General features: G+C 39.2%; 1 protein-coding gene across 8 annotated transcripts in view; it reads right to left on the bottom strand.

Annotated features, from left to right (window-relative positions):
* The window catches only part of SYNE2 (spectrin repeat containing nuclear envelope protein 2), a 324,652-nt gene that overhangs the window by 271,429 nt on the left and 37,980 nt on the right, over positions 1 to 15,243 (bottom strand). The window lies entirely within an intron of this gene.

The raw sequence follows: 15,243 nt of genomic DNA, 5'->3' as shown, positions 1-15,243 counted from the left end.
AAAAGAATCACAGCTTTCTAGTGAGTGTTTGCTTACTTCATGAGGAACAAAGTGACTACGCCGTCTTTTCTGAGTCATAATCAAGATTTTGCCCTATGATCTATTCAGGCCCTTCAGAGTTGCGGGCAGAACTCCACAAGGGCTAGCATTGTGGATTCTGTACTACCAGTGAAAAGGAAAGCTACACAATTACATTCTGTAAGTTGTCCAGAGGATGTAAAGCTGACACAAACTGATATCTTAGGTCTTTGTATTATATTATTAGCCTCCACCTATAGGGATTTTCTTTAAAACTTTCCATTTAACTTACTTCCTTTTCTGCTCCGTGATGGTTGTCATTTACTGGAAACAATAACAATTGATTCTGTGTAGTTTGCAAAGTGAAACTAAAAATACTGTATGAAAAAGAATGTTTTCATGGGTTATCTATTTATTGAATTATTTTCCCAAGTCCTTATTTTTCTCCAGTATTCTTGAGTTTCTCTTGTGGCTCAGCTGGTAAAGAATACGCCTGCAATGCGGGACACCTGGATTCGATCCCTGGGTTGGGAAGATCCTTTGGAGAAGGAAAAGACTACCCACTCCGGTATTCTGGCCTGGAGAATTCCATGGACTGTATAGTCTATGGGGTAGCAAAGAGTCGGACCCCACTGAGCGACTTTCACTCTCACTCGCTCTCACATTTTCTACTCTACCCCCACTTTGACTCTTGAGAAATCCTTCCAGTAAGAAGAAGAAATCCTTCCAGTAATTCTTACCATCAACTTTTTAAAAGTACTGCTTCATGTATGTGTATGCTATTACTATCCTGGGGGCTGAGAATAAATCATTGACTTCTCCCATTCAGATGATGACTTTCTTATCAAAATAAACCTAACCAAATATACAAGAAGACAAAATGTATCAGGGATGGAAAGAGGAATGGTTAAGTGTACAGATACGTGATCAACAAAGTATAGAAAACCAATAATGGCAGAATCTTTGTGTTGAACACATGAGTATTCACTGTTAAATCTTTCAACATCGATGTGTATTAGAAATTCTTCATAATAAAATGTTGAGGAGGGGAACTGAAAAATAAATAAACCTGAGGCCAAGAGCTAGATACAATCAATCATATCTAATAGACCACTTTTTCAAAATGACAAGAACAAAAATCATTAAATATCCAACAGTTGAGCCAGACTTCAAAAATCTTTCAATCCTGTCTTCCTACTCTGTTTATTTAAAGCTCCTTTATCATCTCTCCCATGGATCACTGTTGTTAAAGATTTTTACCTACCAAAGAAACTATGCTTATTAATTAATAATTAATTTGTTTTATCCTCGGAAGTAAGATGAATCAGAGTCTCCCTGAGGTAACATTGTTCCTATGCTGCTGCTGCTGCCGCTAAATCACCTCAGTCGTGCCCGACTCTGTGAGACCCCATAGACGGCAGCCCACCAGGCTCCCATCCCTGGGATTCTCCAGGCAAGAACACTGGATTGGGTTGCCATTTCCTTCTCCTGTTCCTATGCTAAGGTGATACAATTCTGATTGAAATAAAAAGCTCCCTGTTAGTTCTGGCCAGTCTGTGCAGCCTGATGATTGATAAAGGTACAAATGTCCTCAGTTTTTGATGTACTAAAGACCGCCCCTGCCTCTTTCCATACCGAAAGCTCCTGAACCCAAAGTGGAAAGAAAATACTTCTTCATGATGACAGGAGAAAACCTGAATTCCAGAATCAATTTCCTAATGGCACCTGCTATTCCACGCCAGGGCTATTAAATAAAAGGATAATAGCAATAGTAGCAAACACATATACAGCAGTTACTGTATAGAGATACTGTATAGAGATACAGTTACTTATATAAAGATACTGTTCTAAGCACAACTATATGAGTTAGGTACGGTAATTATCCCATATTTGAAATGACAAAACTGAGATGCACAAATGTCATAAACATACCTTCCCAACACAGGGATCGAACCCAGGTCTCCCACATTGCATGCGATTCCTTACCAGCTAAGCCACCAGGGAAGCCCTGTCCGTAGACATACCATACTAAATGATGGAGTTGAGATTTGAATCCACGTGGTTTTGGTTTCAGAGTTCATGCTCTTAGCTAAAACAGGTTGGTACCTCATATAGCTAGCTTTGTTGTTGTTCAATCGCTAAGTTGTGTCCAACTGGTTGTGACACCGTGGACCGCAGCACACCAGGCTTGTCTGTTCTTCACTATCTCCCAGAGTTTGCTTAGATTCATGACCATTGAGTCAGTGATGCTATCTAACCATCTCATCTTCTGCTGCTCTCTTCTTTTGCTTTCAATCTTTCCCAGCATCAGAGTCTTTTCTAATGAGTTGACTCTTTACATTTCATTAATTCCTTCTTTCACTTACTCAGCTAGCATTTATATATGCTATGCACTGCTCTTAAGGAATTCAATCTTTTGAGAATGACAAGTGAACACATATTGAAAGAACTCTTCTAAGAAATGTATGTAGAAGGTGCTATGGAAGCAAAGGAGAGGGCACATCCCATCACATGAATCAGAGACAGATGTGATACCAGCAGTGTACTTAATATAAAACAGCATCTCACTCCAAATAGTCCTGTAAGCATTATTAGGCTAATATAGGGGTATTAATAAGAATGTCTCTGAGAGCTACTCATTGCCATTCAATATTAAATAAATATAAAATATCAAATGTAGGAGAAAAAACTTAAAAACAGAACCACAGACAGCAAATCGATAACCAGAGAATCAAGAAAATGTTCCTGTGCTAGACTGGCATGTAGGTTCCACTGTTTTCTATCTTAAAGCCATAGGAAAAAATAGTATTTGTAAAAAGAAAGTATAGACCTTAAAAATAACTATTTGTCTCAGACATTTCTGTTTTTAACAGTGAAATTTTATTAATGAACAAGTCAATAAAATGTAATAATTTTTATGAATTTTTCTAGGGTTTCTAAAAAATGTAAATAAAAAGTAAAACCAGGGAACTTCCTGGTGGTCTAGTGGTTAAGACTCTGTGCTCTCACTGCCAAGGGCCTGGGTTGGAGTACAACGGCCTGTGGTTGGGGAACTATGATCCCGCGAGCTGGGGTGCGGCCAAAAAAAATTTAGAAAAAAGAAAAAAGTAAAACCAAGCTATGAAGGTGGAATCAATTACAAGTGTTAGATTACTGTTCCAAATATTGTTTTAGTACAATTATTTATCAAAACATGCTACAAAGGTCAAGAGGATCTGACTGAAGACAAGGTATGATGACATTTCCAATGTAATTGTTTTGGGTGAGAAACAGTTAACATCTCCAGAGAGGAATATACTTACTAAATGGGGCTCATGAAAAACTGGAACAGAATAGAGAAGAAAAGCTTTGAGAGATGCCTCTGGATCCAAATTGAGAAGCTAGAAAGAGTATGAAAGGGAAAGCAGAAAGAGGAATGAGGCTGGGCCAGGTACTCAACGAGTCACAAGTGTCTATCAGTTAAAATCCCGAGGGCCAACCTGCCATTTGCCTTCTGACTTCCCCGTGCGGAGCACAAAGGCCGCCTTCATTGGTGGGATTACAAGACAAACGCGGTCTCTACCCATGCAGTCCTCATGGCCTTACTTTTCCTTTTCAAATAAAGGTTACAATTATGTAACATCGGGGTTCGGAAGGAAAATAATGAATCATCTTCAGGGACACATCAGAGATTAGGTAGAGAATTCACGTAGTGGCATTGAAGACTCAGAGATCAAGAAGAAGCATGCGAAACTGTGTTTTTAAAATCCATGTAAATTAATGCATGTGCTTTTATAAATGGCATAAGCTATTTTGAAATGACTGTGGTTTGCTTAGGCAATATATCTTAATATGCATCCGGTATCTCTAAAACTTCAAAACACTAGAGCAGTTTCTTTTTTAAGAGAAATCTTGGTATTTACTTCAGATTAGTATGATTAGAATTTTTACAACTCAAAAGTGAAATCTGAATAGAAATCTTTTTCTAATTGATGGAATTATTAGCGATTTTTATTAAATACTTTCTTCCTTTCACTTATCTGTATTTTTAAAATTTCAAGTGATGAATGCCTATTTCTGCTGCAATAAGAAAAACACTTTTATTTTGATGAAATGACAAGTGAGGAATAAGGTATTACTTAGTTCAGGGTCCGTTCTCCAATCCATTTGCTATGAAACTGTATATCTATAGCTTCATAATGAGAAAAATACTCTCTTGACACAAATGGGATATTAGAAAAACTCTTGAGTTTGTCAGACATTTGTAGAAAGGATTGCTAAAAGTCCTTTTGGTAGTTCAAAAGGCTTCATTTTCCATTATTATGCAGTTTGCTAATGAGCCCTGCTGTTCTAACAGCACTGAAAAAAGCACTGTCAGTGGGGAGAAAGGGACTTTTACGTCATCTTCAAAATTTGATCGGAAGGTGTATGTACCAGAGCAGGACATGTTAAGTACATGTAGGTCGTTCTTTAACAGAGTGGTTTAAATGTCAACATTTTCCCTGGGGTACCTCCCTGTTCTTTTTTCTGTTCTTTCAGCTGCACTATGTTATTTATGGTCCAGCTAGGAATTGTAAAGGATCTCCCTTTTGTCAGTTAAGATATTGAGCTTGTCCTAGCAGCTGACAATTATTAACTCCAGTCTGCCTACAAGCTCACAGAAGAAAAGTTGATGACATATTTGCAATAAGTTTCTTCATCTTTTTCCCATTAACTTTTCCTAATTCTGTTATTACTTATCTTTTCATCTGTATTTGACCAGAAGCAATTGATGCAAATTACCAGATCCATTGATTTTTAAGGTCCACTCTCCTATCTGCTTTCAGATACTATTTTTCTAATGACCAGCACAAAATGCCAGAATAATCCATCTTAATTATCCACCACACTTTTAGAAAACAAACATGTAGCAGTTCTCTGGATATGATATTGCTACTTCACAACAAAGCAGGGTCACTCACCAGCCAATACCAACTGTGCCACTAAACCACCCACCACCACCACGGTAACAGCACTCTGAGCAAATGTAGCCTCCTTCCTAAAAGAGTCTTCTGTTGGCCTTGTGAAAGTTGCTCAGTCATGTCCAACTCTTTGTGATCCCATGGATTATACAGTCCGTGGAATTCTCCAGGCCAGAATACTGGAGTGGGTAGCCTTTCCATTCTCCAGGGGATCTTCCCATCCCAGGGATCAAACCCATGTCTCACACATTGGAGGCTGATTCTTTACCAGCTGAGTCACCATGGAAGCCCCAGCCAAGTCCCAAATGCTCTGAACTGCAGTGTCCACCGCTACAGAAAGGGAATAATACACATTTTACATATTGGATTTCAGTGATGCACATGAAACTTAAAACTACAGTAGTAACTAACATCTACTAAGTGCTTACTATGGTAGATGTACTACAGTATATAAACAGTATTTACTACAATCCAGGAAATGACTTTATCCAGATTAGCCCATTTCTTATCTGGCAGTAAAAATTAAAAGCTAGTGACAATATAAAAATGAAGACTAAAAACACAAGGATAAAACCTCCAATGCTATAAAACCTGATGTGTGAAATCAGCACAGATCTAGAAAGCATGCATTCAGGAAGTAATTGTTTTTCATTTTCATCGGTCTATTTTAACCTAGAAATTCTGCCCTAGTACTCCACAATCCAATTTTTAAAGCTCATCATCCCCCCAGCAAAAGTTCCCTGCCTTTGTTACTACCATAATACCAGTCTCCCAAAAAAACCTTAAGAGATCTTTAAGTTGTAAGTACTGGCAGTGGTTTGGGTTTTTTTCATATATATATTCATTCCTTTTGCCATCACCTCTGCCCATGATCCCATTGTGCTGTGCTTAGTCACTCAGTCATATTTTAGAATTCTTTGCAACCCCATGGACTGTAGCCCACCAGGCTCCTCCGCCATTTCCTCCTCCAGGGGATATTTCCAACCCAGGGATCGAACCCAAGTTCCCACATTGCAGGCTGATTCTTTACTGTCTGAGCCACCAGGGAAGCCCGACCCCATGACTTTGTTCCTAAACTGCTGCCAAAGATTTCTGGCTTTTGTATTAACTCTAGCTTCTCCACCTGTATCTTTGAAGCATCCCAAAGAAGTCTAGGATTGGTAGTGAGATACTGCAGAAGTTGAAGATGAAACACAGGCCTGAAAATGAATGGAACTGAGTGTGTTGAACATCAAGACTGGAGCAAGATTTCAGACAAGTATACAGAGCAACAGCAGGACTCCAAGCCCTCACCTACCCCACCTACTTCATGAGCACTGGTAGATGGACCTGCTCCCCAAACTACTTGCTCTACCCACAAGGGTGGGATTTCAGAGGATCCTTTTCCGGAGAAAGTAAAGTCCTTAGAAAAGACCTTTGCTGCTGCTGCTGCTGCTGCTGCTAAGCCACTTTAGTCATGTCCGACTCTGTGCGACCCCATAGACGGCAGCCCACCAGGCTCCCCCGTCCCTGGGATTCTCCAGGCAAGAACACTGGAGTGGGTTGCTATTTCCTTCTCCAATGCATGAAAGTGAAAAATGAAAGTGAAGTTGCTCAGTTGTGTCCAACTCTTAGCAATCCCATGGACTGCAGCCTACCAGGCTCCTCGTCAATGGGATTTTCCAGGCAAGAGTACTGGAGTGGGGTGCCATTGCCTTTTCCAGAAAAGACCTCTAGAGATTGATATTTTGGGTTCCTCAATAGGAAAGTCAGGTCCATGCCAAATCACGCTACTATGATTTTCCACTAATTGGTTTTTTCATCCTTCACTCTTGAATGATTATATTACCAAAGATCACTAGACATTTAAAGAGAGCCTCCAAGAATGAAAGAGATCGAAACAAACACAAAAGAGGAAACTGGAAGAACCAGCAAGTGTAGGAAAGAAAAGAAAGAAAAAATGAAATTGGTAATTGAATTTTTTTAGAAGTGACACCATAAAATGAACTTTATTTTAAAGCTGATAAAAGCTATCAATATCGGTTGCAAACAGAATCAACATTTCTTCCATTTTTCTCCTTCACATGACAATGCACTATATAACAAGAGATGTATTTTAAAGTTTTGTTCTGCATGCTGACACATTTCACTAGCTCTTTCTTTAACCATTGATTTTTAACAATATCAAAGCAAAAGCATATTCTATTAGACAAAATTAATTTTGCAAAGCCCTTGTGAAATTAGACTTAGTCTTGCTTATAACACTCACACTTACACATATGCTGAAATGGAAAGCAAAATGCAAGAAAATGACTTTGGCAGGAATGAACGCATAAAGATTTTAATCGAAGCCCTCTGAACAAGCACTACTGTTTGTTCTATTTCTTCCAAGAGAAAAGTCAATTCCATTGTCAGTGAAACAAATGGCAATATCACACAGAAACTCAGAATGAATCCACAATTTCATAGGAATCTGAAAATTACCAAGGCAATTTTCCTTTTTAGGATCAAAAGACCACAGAGTTAGTAACAGTGAAATGGGCAGCCATAGCAGAGTTCTGAGCAGAGAAGAGATACAACCGGACTTAAACTATCATTTGGATTGATGTGTGGAAACAAAATATGGGACAAGGAATGAAGCAGGGAGACTAATGAAAAGGTTATCATAGAACGGGTGGACAGAGGAAGGCACAGATAGATAATAAATAAAAAAGCAAGCGTGGTAAAATGTTAAAGGTGGAACCTAGGAATTAAGAATATGGCTATTTATATAAAATTCTTTCAAATTTTTGGATGTTTTATAATTTTCATATTAAAATGCTGGGAGGAAAAGGTTATTACAGTAAGCCAGATGATGATGGCTAAGACGAGGGCTGTATGAACAGAAGGAATAAGTGGTCATTCTAAGTATATGTTGAAGATGGTGCCAACAAGGTTTTCTGACTGATTTGATGTCACATGTGAGAGAAAAAGATGAATAAAAAATGACTCCTAAGTTTTTGACCTAGGCAACAGAAAGGAGGGAGAGGCCATGAGTTGAGCCAGACAGAGAAGGCTGCAGCTGGAGCAGGTTTGAGGGCAAAGCAAAATTTCCAGGTTTGAAATATCAGATGTACATCAGACATCGGTTCTGAACCCAGGTGATTGTGCATACTCCATTTTTTTTTCAAAGTAAATGTTTCATGTCACATGGGAAACTAAATCGACAGGATCAACTCAGACCAGGAAGATGGAGTTTGGCAAGACAATAAGACAGGAACAGTGTACTATGAAAAAAAAAATTTAAGTGGTATATTTTAAAAGATCAATAAAAGGGTTAGAAAATTAAATAAGGACATCTCCAATAAACAAAAGGAAGAAAAATAGAAAAAAAATAGAAAATTTAAAGGGCAAATCCAGTGGCTCTAACATCCAAATAAGAAAACAGAGGGAGCAAATTATCAAAGAAGTAATGCAGGATTTTCTAGAACTAAAGAACAAGTATTACAAAAGCACAATGAGTGGCCAACAAAATAAAAATTTTTAAAGACTCTCAGCAAAACACATGGTTGCAAAATTTCAGAATAGCAAGAGTAAAGAACTTCCCAGAGTATAAAACCATACCATACACCAAGGAAAAAGAATCGGAAGAGCATCAGACTCTGTATAAGTCATGCTGGACGATAGAAGACAGAAACATCTTAAAAATTCTGAGAAAATCTAAACATAAGAACTTAAACTATAAAACTTGTAGGAAAAAACATAGGGCAGGGGCTTCCCTTGGGACTCAGCAGTAAAGAATCCGCCTGCCAACACAGGAGACAAGGGTTTGATCCCTGATCTGGGAAGAGCCCACATGCTGCAGAGCAACTAAACCCATGCACCACAACTACTGAGCCCAGGGAATAGCAACTACTGAGCCCACGTGTCTCAACTACTGAAGACCACGCATTCCAGAGCCTTGCTCCTCAACAAGAGAAGCCGCCGCAATGAGAAGCCTGTGCACCGCAACTGGAGAACAGCTCCTGCTCACTGCAACTAGAGAAAAGCTTGTGGAGCAACAAAGACCCAGAACAGTCATAAGGACATAAATAAATAAAATTATTAAAAAAAAAAAAAAAGCAAAAGCTTAATGACATTGGATTTCACAATGATTCCTTGGATATGACTCGAAAAGCACAAGCAACAAAAGAAAAATAAATTCAACTACAATAAAATTTAACATTTCTGTTCCTCAAAGGACACAATGAACAGAGTAACAAGGCAACCCATGGGATGGAGAAAATACTTGCAAATTATTTACCTGATAAGAAATTAACATCCATAATATATAAAGAACTCCCCCACATCAACAGCAACAAAGTGAACAACCCAATTAAAATGGGCAGCAGTCTTGAGCACAACATCATTAATCATAAGGGAAGTACAAACTGAAACTACAATGAGATACCACCTCAAACCCATTAGGATGGCTACTATCAAAAAGAAAAAAAATAGAAAATAGCAACTGTTAGCAAGTATGTGGAGAGATCAGAACCCTTGGCAGGAATGTAAAAATGGTGCAGCTGCTATGGAAAACAGTATGGCAGTTCCTTAAAAAACTAAAAACAGAATTACCATGTGATGATCCAGCAATTCCACTTCTCGGTACATACACTAAAGAACTGAAAGCAGAATTGCAAAGAGATTTTTTTTTTTTACACTCATATTCAGTTCAGTTGCTCAGTCGTGTCCAACTCTTTGCGACCCCATGAATCGCAGCACACCAGGCCTCCCTGACCATCACCAACTCCCAGAGTTCACCCAGACTCACGTCCATCGAGTCCGTGATGCCATCCAGCCATCTCAGCCTCTGTTGTCCCCTTCTCCTCCTGCCCCCAATCCCTCCCAGCATCAGAGTCTTTTCCAATGAGTCAACTCTTCGCAGTGGCCAAAGTACTGGAGTTTCAGCTTTAGTATCATTCCTTCCAAAGAAATCCCAGGGCTGATCTCCTTCAGGATGGACTGGTTGGATCTCCTTGCAGTCCAAGGGACTCTCAAGAGTCTTCTCCAACACCACAGTTCAAAAGCATCAATTCTTCGGTGCTCAGCCTTCTTCACAGTCCAAATCTCACATCCATACATGACCACAGGATAAACCATAGCCTTGACTAGATGAACCTTTGTTGGCAAAGTAATGTCTCTGCTTTTGAATATGCTATCTAGGTTGGTCATAACTTTCCTTCCTAGGAGTAAGCGTCTTTTAATTTCATGGCTGCAGTCACCATCTGCAGTGATTTTGGAGCCCAAAAAAATAAAGTCTGACACTGTTTCCACTGTTTCCCCATCTATTTCCCATGAAGTGATGGGACCAGATGCCATGATTTTCGTTTTCTGAATGTTGAGCTTTAAGCCAACTTTTTCACTCTCCACTTTCACTTTCATCAAGACAGCAGCATTATTCACAATGGGTAAAAGGTAGAAGCAACCCAAGTGTTCATACATGGGTGAATGGATAAACAAAATGTGGCATGTATATACAACAGACTGTTACTCAACTTTAAGAAAGAAATTCTGACACATACTACAACATGACAGCAAATTTGAGAACATCATGTTAAGTGTAATAAGCCAGTAACAAAAAGATAAAGACTGTATAATTCCACTTATATGAAGTCCCCACAGTACTCATATTCATAGATACATAAGTAGAATGGTGGTTGCCAGAGGTTGGGGGAGGGAGATGTTAATTGTTTTAATTAACTTTTAATTAAATTTAGCTAACCCATTGTTTAATAGGTATAGCCTTTCAGTTTTGGAAGATAGAGAGTTCTGGAAATGTATGGTGGTAATGGTTGTTACACAACAATATGAATGTACTTAATACCACCAAACTATACATCTAAAAACAGTTAAATGGGTAAATTTTATGTTATGTGTATTAACACAATTTTTAGAAATCAGATAGGAAGTTATTTTCAACCTACAGTCTATATCCAGCTAAAGTTTTAATTAAGTGTTAGGGTAGAAAACAATCATTTCTTGACATGCAAAGCTCCAGAAACTTTATTTCCTATGCTATGGCTCTTAGAAAGCTGCTACAAAAGGTTACTCCAACAGAATAAGAAAGTAAAATAGAAAGAGGAAGGGAAGTGTTCCAACAAAACAGAAAACTAAAGTAAACATGAGAAAAACAGAGTAGATACAGAACAGAGAAAGAATAAAGGGAAGTTCCCAGGATGACTGCCACGCAGCAGATCTGAGCAGGAAAAAGCAGGATTCTAGAAGAGCAGGCCAGAGTGGGAGCTACAGGGAGGGTGAAATAGAAAGAGGGGACGTGAAGACAGGAAGAGGTGAACGGACGGAGGAAGGAGCACAGACTGATGACTGAGGGAAACTGAAGAACCGTCACAGTGAGGTACTCACTTTGGGTATTAAGCTAGAAGAACTGGAGGCTGGTGGCAGAGGGTATTTGAATTAGTGATTTTTGCAGCTCCCCATAAGACAGAGTTCCAATTTGGGGTCTGAGAATCACAAAGCACTTATGATTTGCACAGAAAATTCCTCTAGATAGAAATGCTGAGAAGTCTGGAAGAGAAGGATCGAGGGAGCTCTCAGCAGATGACCCCATTTTTCTCAGGAAAATAAGAAGTCAGTTCATCTCTTGGGTGTGAGGGAGCTAGGGTGGTGTAGGGTTCTTAAGAAATGAAAGGTGCTTAAAACAGGCCCTAGTAGAAAACATGAGCAAACCAAGCAGACAGACACACAAGAAGCTGGAGGGCACTGAAGATGCACAGAAACTGGATCAGCACTGGCTGCAAATGTACCCAAACATAATTTGGGGTGCAAGGATGTCCCAGGAGCACACAGCATCTAACTGATGCTCAGATAAGAGGAGCAACAACTAGTGAACCTCCGCCGATTAAAAAGTGCTTAAAATTGCACACACAAGGACTTATCTTCAAGAAGCTTCATTATATGTAACAGAAAAAATGGAAACAGTTGAATCCCATCAATAGGAGAGTGGATCAACTATAGTTGATTCATACAAGGAAACACTATTCCACAGCTAAAATGAATGACCAGTATCAGCAAGGTTATACATTAAAACTAAAATGTTGAAGACCTACTATATAGCACTTGGAACGCTGCTCAATGTTATGTGGCAGCCTGGATGGGAAGGGAGTTTGGAGGAGAATAAATACATGTATATATATGGCTGAATCTCTTCGTTGTTCACCTGAAACTAATAATATCACAACATTTGTTAATTGGCTATACCCCAATACAAAATAAAAAGCTTTGTAAAAAAAACTAAAATGTTGGGGGGTAGGGGCAGAAAAAGTGCAAAAGGACTGATACACTATGAAGCCATTAATGTATCTCATATGAAACACATGAAATTTTAAACACACGCATATGTATATGGTAAAAAAACAGAAACATGCTGGGAAATTACACCCACTAATTTCAAGGTGGAGGGCAAAAGAGTGAGAAGGTAGGGCTTCAGCTCTACAGTTAATGACTCATTCTTCTAAAAAGTTAACATCTAAGGCGGAAGTACATTGTATATGTTAGAAACAGTCATTCATTTTTTTTCCCAGACCAAACTTTTAGTTATTTTCTTGAACAACAAATTAAATGAGGATTCTCTAAAACATGTATCCTAACTGATTTCCTCTTCTCAGATCATTTTACATTTGCAGATTTTAAACTATTCTGCCATCTGTTGACCCATTATGAATCAAATAAGTTATTAATAAAGTTCATAATAAGTGGTAAATATGATATAAAACAAAACATCATTAAGAAATATTCACTGTAAACATTTTTAAATTGTAATAAATTCTTCTTAGGTTAGATAGGAGAGGTGTAATGGTTGAAAGATCCCTAGATGTAGAATTGGAAGAACCTGGAATTCTACTGAGGTTAGACAGGAGAGATGAAATGGTTGAAAGAGCCCTAGACGTAGAGTTGGAAGAACCTGGCCCTGGTCCCAGCTCTGCCACCGACCTCATGGCCTTGATAAATCATCAGCTTCTCCAAGGTCCCGTTTCTTCATCTGTGAAATGATTCTGTTTGAGCCAACTCATAGGCTTTCACATTCTTGCCAAAGAATCTAACCCGAAGTTCTCTGCTGTGCATTTAAAAACTCTGGATTACAAGAAATAATATTCCTGGAGGAACGTTTGAAAGACTGAACACTCTCCATTCCTGGATGTGGTCTTTGGATCTGGTCCAGCCACCAGGGAGCTGTGAACTTGAACTGTATTGTTTTATTCCCCCCAGAGAATCGCTTTTATTAAAACGTACTCTGGCATAATCCCGTAAGCCTTACCGAACAGGATATTATAGAAAACAGTCAAAGAGACCTACCGTTGTACTTCTTACACAGGAGTTCAGGAGGACAACCTCCTTTTATGAGAACACAGTGTGGAAAATTTTCGGGTCTCAGTACCAAGAAAAACTGTGACCCTGAGCATTCATTCTTTTAATCTAATGACCATGTTATTTTTATAAACAAAGTTTCCCTCTATTTATTTTGGCTGGTATAGCCCAGATCTAGCAACTACAAATGACTTTACAGAAAACAAGGTGCTCCCCACTGGCTTTATGCATTTACTCATTTTTTCCTTGCTGCAATACCCTCACCAGCTTTTTTTCTATTGAATTTTGTTTCTCGGCAAACTGCTTCAAACTTTCTCTAGAATAAGAGAGAATACAGATAAGTGAGTTAAATGAACTCAGACTTGCTTGACATTGCTGGACAATGTCAGTCTTGTTGGATACAATGAGACAACATATGTAGCATGTTGAAATTTACAAAGTGAGACACAAATGCAAGTTGTTCTCCATTGGTGAGAAAGAAAAATGTATTAGTGGAGGATGAAGTTTATGTGCTTTTAGTAAGTGAGATCTTCTTAATATTTTTCAATGTCCAGTTGCTTGAAGATATCTAGATCCCAGTTGTAAGCTCTAGGAAGAGATCTAATTTATAGACAACACAGTGAAGCATTCCTAAAACACTAGGAATGACTTTGTGACCCACTCTATTAGTCATGTTCTGTTTGCCCCTCTCCCATCTTCTTGAACTAAGTACATATCACCTGTAGCCTCTTTCCCATGGAGACCCTGAGTCAGTGGGGAGTCTTACCTAGAAGCAATGGATTAGCAACACCTCTAGGGGAGGTGGAGGGCTTCCCTGGTGGCTCAGATGGTAAAGAATCTACCTGCAACTTGGGAGATCCAGGTTAGATCTCTGGCTTGGGAAGATCCCCTGGAGAAGGGAATGGCTACCCACTCCAGTGTTTTTGCCTGGAGAAATCCATGGACAGAAGGAGCCTGGTAGGCTATAGTCCATATTGGACATGACTGAGTGACTACCACACACACACACACACACACACACACGGTACTAAAGGGCACAAATTGGTTTATTATTCACAAAAAGTATATATTCTTAAGAACTCTTTGCACTCAAGAACATGTTTTCAATAATTACATTCTTTGTGAATATAGTCCTACTCTGCCTCTCCCACATGTCCCCACTCCCGGACCATCAGTCTCCTCTTGAAGATCAGCAGTCCAGGATCTGAGGGTGTTTTTATTCCTCTCTGCCCCAGTCCCCTCCCATTACAGCAGCACAAGCACAAATTGGATGTTCCATAAATTGCTGGCACATAAAAATGAAAAGAGGACAACTTAAACACCATCTATTAAATACAACTTCAAAAAGCCATTAAAATCATTATATATAAATAGCTGAAATTTTCCAAACAAACAGTGTAAAGAAACGGAATTAGGTAGCTCCACTTGCCATTCAGGAAACTGGCTACTTCCCCAAGAAGTAGCTGTGTGACTAACAGATCAGTTACTCTGGTCCCCACTCCAGGAATAACTTCAGCCCTGAACCCAGGCAAGACAGCGGGAGCCCTGTCTTGATCACCTAGATCACCTAGTTCTTACTAGTCTCTTCCCAGGATTTCATGCCAGAGTAAACTGCAAGCATCCTGGCATAGCGGCAGAGGCTGTAGGTCCTGAAATGTCAACTTTAAATTCCTGCTAACATGGAGAAACCCTCACAAATTCCACTGCTGAGGGAGGAGCAGATCCATTGGCTTTTTGGAGCAGATCCATTGGCCCTGGGTCTTCTTGAGACTCTGGACTGTGAGCTCTAAGAAAGGGACTACGTATGGCTCACTGTTGTATCTTTGTCCTCTAGCACAGTATGTGGCACAAAGTGTTCCACAATAAATGTTTGAGGAACGAGTAAACAACTGAACAAATGAGAGCGATGTAATGGAGGACACTGTCTCTACAACTCTCATTTGCCTGGTAGGAAGCCCTC

This window comes from Bos indicus x Bos taurus, chromosome 10 (assembly GCF_003369695.1).
Source record: "Bos indicus x Bos taurus breed Angus x Brahman F1 hybrid chromosome 10, Bos_hybrid_MaternalHap_v2.0, whole genome shotgun sequence".
Classification (NCBI taxonomy): Eukaryota; Metazoa; Chordata; class Mammalia; order Artiodactyla; family Bovidae; genus Bos; species Bos indicus x Bos taurus.
This window is presented reverse-complemented; position numbering and strand designations above follow the sequence as displayed.